Source organism: Etheostoma spectabile, chromosome 21, assembly GCF_008692095.1.
Source record: "Etheostoma spectabile isolate EspeVRDwgs_2016 chromosome 21, UIUC_Espe_1.0, whole genome shotgun sequence".
NCBI classification, from domain to species: Eukaryota; Metazoa; Chordata; class Actinopteri; order Perciformes; family Percidae; genus Etheostoma; species Etheostoma spectabile.
In genome coordinates this window covers 13,301,403-13,306,323 of record NC_045753.1, presented here as the reverse complement: position 1 = coordinate 13,306,323, position 4,921 = coordinate 13,301,403, and the positions used below count along the sequence as shown (strand labels likewise).

Below are 4,921 nucleotides of genomic sequence, written 5' to 3'. Positions count from 1 at the left end.
CTACTACTGACCGGTTGATTGATGGATACGATTGGTCCGATAAATGAGATGGGAAATTTAATTTGGTCAGAATGCTTCCATATTTGCACCAGTTTACTGTCATACAAAGCCAAAACACAGTATATACTGTATATTTGACCAAAATTTAGTTAATACCAGTATCTCCCTTTTTGACACTGTAGGTTCAACTAAAATTCCAGCCAAACCACAATATAGCAGTTACTGCCTACTGGTATTATTATGGCCCGATTGTACAGAGGAAATGATTACAGCAACCAATAAGTCTTTAATGTAGGTGGTTTAGATTTGAACTTGACTTAACTGTACAGTATGTAACAGCTCTGCATTAGAATGTCTAAAAACGATCATACCTATGTTATATATTTTTATGAGTTGTGTTGTTATACTATCACAAATGTTTCCACCAAATTTCAAACCCAGAGAAATCTTTTATTTTATTTTCCCTTGGTCACCTGTCAGTGGCGTCATATAACCTTTCACCCCTGAAAACACGTTCACCCAGATCATGAGTAATTGTAAATCATACAATGTCACGTAACCGTAATACTGCTTTTTTTAACCACACAGCATTGTTTTTTGATTAATTACATGTTACTTTACAACACAGTAATACAGCAGAGATCTTATTTATTGATACAATTCAATCGGGAAACAGACCATATTAGACCCAGGCACCCGATTCACAACAGCGGCCATCCATAAAATGAGTTACGTCTCCGTTAGTGTGTTTACCAACTGTGTTTACCAACCATTGTTTTGGTTGGCAGAAAGTTGCATATTGTACATTTAAGACAAATCCTTTAGAGTTAAAGTTAATTGGGGGAGGTGGCCACATCTAACCTTAGCTACAGCAAAAGTCTTCCCACATTTTCCCACAGTACCTGTTTCCCATACTATTTTTTTTAACATTATCTCACATTATTAATTCAGTACCACAGAAATAAAGTGGTAGGTAAATCAAATTCTGATGACATAAAAAGCAGGCAAAGTAGTCTCACTGAAACAGCCGAGGTGATGTAGTGTCATTAAGCATAATTAAATCATGGATTTAAACATCAAATTATATATATTATCATACTTGTTCAAGAAAGATGAAACAACCCATTTTGGTTGTAGTTGTGTGTTCCATTGAGATTGTCTAAAGGCAGAGTAGGCCTGTATATCTGCATTTTTTAGGTCTTGTGTTATGTATTTTAAGAATATTGTGCCTAAGAAGTTGGCAAATTAAGGTAAAGTTCATGCTCAATTCTCTAAAAGCCTTTCGATCCCTGCAGGGCAGTATAGTGTTTTGTATTAGTACAAAGTATTTTTTGTTCAACACAGCCAGTTATAGTTTCATCATGGAATAGCCTACTAAATATAGTAATAGTTATTGCTGTTAAGGTTTTTCTCTGCCTCTGTTTTTGCTTCTGCCTCTCTCCTTTCCCCTCATGGCTCTGTGACCTCCATCACTCTCCCTAGTGAGGCAGCAAAAGGCGTGAATGAGAGTTAGGTCAGGAGATAAACCATCTTAAATGGTAACTTTAAGATCTGGAATGTGGCAAACATCGCTCTTATCTCAGGGAGGTTGTGTGTGTGTGTGTGTGTGTGTGTGTGTGTGTGTGTGTGTGTGTGTGTGTTGTGTGTGTGTGTGTGTTGTGTGTGTGTGGGTGGTGTGCACGCTTGTGTGCAGTGCATCAGGTAAAGAGGACTAGAGGATTGAAAGAAAGTTGTAGACACACACTTTGCTGATCTTGGCTGAACTGTTGTGTTCACATGTGAAAATAACATGAGGGTGGACGTTGCAGCCTCAGCCTTGTTGATCGAGTTGGCCTTTCTCATGACAATCTTTGGAGACAGATAAGACCAGAGCGGGAAAAGCTGGATAGCAAGGGCAAAAGTGACACACAGATCCTAGAACAATTAATCAGAATGGACTGTTCTTGAGAATTACCCTGCCTGTTGGAGCCTTAAGGCCCCTTGACGTTTTATTGGGTAAGTGATAGAGTGATAGAATGAGTGATTAACAGGCGTCAGGCAAAGCATTCTGTGTGTGTGTGGTGTGTGTGTGTGTGTGTGGGTGGTGTGTGTGTGTGTGGTGTGTGTGTGTGTGTGTGTGTGTGTGTGTATATGTAAAAGCATGACTTAGACAGGTAAATGGACACTTCCAATTTGTAGAAAATGAAAACACGTGTTGCACTTGAACACTAACGGACAAGGAAATCACAATTTCCCTTAAATCAAATCAAACAATCTGTCCAAGCTCAAAGTGCTCATATAACAAAAAACACTATATTTTTTGACATCCCATTGGTTTACAGTTCACTGTGCTATGTATCACCTGTTTCAATAAGAGGTAGATGAACTGTACAAGTGAAGCCAAATCATCTTGATTGCCCCCAGGTGGCTGGCTGCAGTATAGGTCATACATCCCTTCTATGTTAGCAGATGGGACATAGGCCACACTAAAAAAATCAAGTTATTTGAGCTGTCAAGTTATTTAAGTTATTACAGCTGTGGTTGACTCATGATTGGTTGTGCGTGTATATGGGCAGGACTTTGATACCACTGGTTCACCTCCCAATCACTACTGTGCAAACTCTTGCTCCAAAATTACAAAATGCCAATGCCCATATCTGGGTTTATTCAGCTTTACTTTTGTTAAGTGGGAGGAAGTATAGTTGCATCGTCCATCTTTATATACAGTCTATGGTTTCAATAGGAAACTAAATGAATATATAGTATAGAATAATATAGGAGTGTGTGTTGTTTGTGTGAAGGTATGCAGTCCTGCACATTCCTCAAGTTGACCTTTCTCTGTGTCAGGAGAGTATTTGAGCAAAGCAGACCCCCCATATTAATGAGGTTATGGTAGAGGTCCCCAATGCTGAGTGCTGGTTTAAATATTGACACCATGTGACTTGACCTTGTGTCCTCTGGCAACCGATCAATACTGCCAGGTGTGTTTGTGTGTGTGTGTGCGTGCGTGCGTGCATGTGCGTGTATGCACTACTATTGAACATGTACTGTAAGACTGTAGGTTGGAGCGTGTGTAAGAGAGAGAGAGTGCTGGGAGAGGTGGCACAGTTTTAGTGATCTTCCATGGGGGGGCCACACTTGGGAGAGAACAGGCTTAACATTGACTACTGTGACATAACAACATCCCCTACATAGTCTCCGAATGCCAACCAGCCACACACATGTATTTATTCACAGCATTTGACCAGCATCCTGCTTTCTTTCTTCCCAAATAATAATTAAAAAAAAAAAATAATTCCACTTAATTAAGATTAAAGATTGTATCCGATAAAATAAAGGATTTTTTTTTTCCCATCAGTCCCACACACAATGCTTCAGTGGAATTGGTCTATAAATACAATGCATGGGAGGTAATTATTAATCAAACCTCAAGAGTATTTTTGTTTGTTAATTGTTTCTTGGCTGGATTGATGGAGTGTGGCCTCTGTTTCCTGTAGGGAATAGTAACCCTTTCGTCAATTTTCATATTGTAATGAGACGGACAGACTGAAAAAGAGGTCTTAAAGGACGCAGCAAACACATAATCGACAGTCTACAATCTAATCAACAGTCCGTCACAGGAGAAAAAGAAATTGCGTGAGTGAGAAGACATGAGAGTTTCAGCATCACAAGTTCACGATGATTGACTTTTTATCTCTATGTACTTATTGTCTCTTGTTGTTGACAATTTGAGGAGTGAAAATTAGTTTTTTCCTACAAAACAATCACAAGTAGAAGAGTGCTTTGCTTTTTCACAATCAAGACGGAGAAAGGAAACCTAGAAAATGAGATTACCATTTTGACAGCTAGCATAATAGAGTGTCACTTTGATCACTCCAGCAATGACTAGTCTGCAACATGCTCCGAAATAAGCCAGAAGTACATTAATATAAAAACATGTTTTTCAAGCGATAGATATATACATTAAGCTGCACTTGTGTATTTACCCACTCCATCTTCCCGCTGTTCACACTCTTGGTCTCCCTTTTATCCTTCCTTTTTCTTCACCCTGTCTGTCTCAGTTCTTCTTTTAACAGATATAATTTCATGGTGGCTCTGAACAAATTAACACAAGTTCAATACAATATTATTCCATGTCTGAGGAGAGAGATGACAAGCTCCGCTTGCTAACTAGATGGAGATGAGGGAACGCAGGGGGGGCAAGGTAGCCGTAGATGATAACAAGTTGAATGTACGTGTGTGCAAAATCATATTTGCCTTTGGACTCCAAACAATAACAACAATTGTAATGCTTTGATACACATGATTGAGTTTGAAACCCTTTAAATTAATTAATACATGTTCCAAACAGGGTTGTGTATTGTTCGGATTTTTTTTCCTGAATGTTTGCTGGTTTCAACTCTTGATGTTTTTATATGATCTCAGGAAGAATTAAAAACACCTTTTTTTCAGTAGGGTTGTGCCTATGGTCGATATCATTGTGATGCCATGCCCCCCACCCTGTCAGAAACACACTAAATAGTCGCGGGTGCTTGACAGGAAATTGACAACTGCGTCGGTCTTAAACTAGCAAAGACACTTGCGTCGGGCTTTGCGCTGTGCAAGAGAACGTGTGCATGAGAGGGCCCCTTAAGTGGAAGCTACTTTTTTCCCCCTTATGTGCAACCTATTTGTGAAAAAGACCATCGCTTTGAGCCGACTGTATAGGCTGTAGTGATAGAGTCTCTCTCTCTCTCCCTGTCAGTACTAGCTCGCTCTACCTGGACTAGTAACGTATCAGCATGCGGTAAGGTCATGCTCTGCACCTTGAAACAGTGGCCTCGAGCAAGAGAGAAAAGGCGTTAACATCACGACTTTACGGCACCGTAGTTAAGTGAAAATGGGTCAAGTTGTATTTTACTGCTCCTACCAGCAGGTGGCAGCATAGCCATGTAATACTGTC

General features: G+C 39.7%; 1 protein-coding gene across 5 annotated transcripts in view; it reads left to right on the top strand.

Moving 5' to 3' along the window:
• sdk2b (sidekick cell adhesion molecule 2b) overlaps window positions 1-4,921 on the top strand; it is a 257,788-nt gene that overhangs the window by 175,327 nt on the left and 77,540 nt on the right. The gene's annotated exons all lie outside the window — the stretch shown is intronic.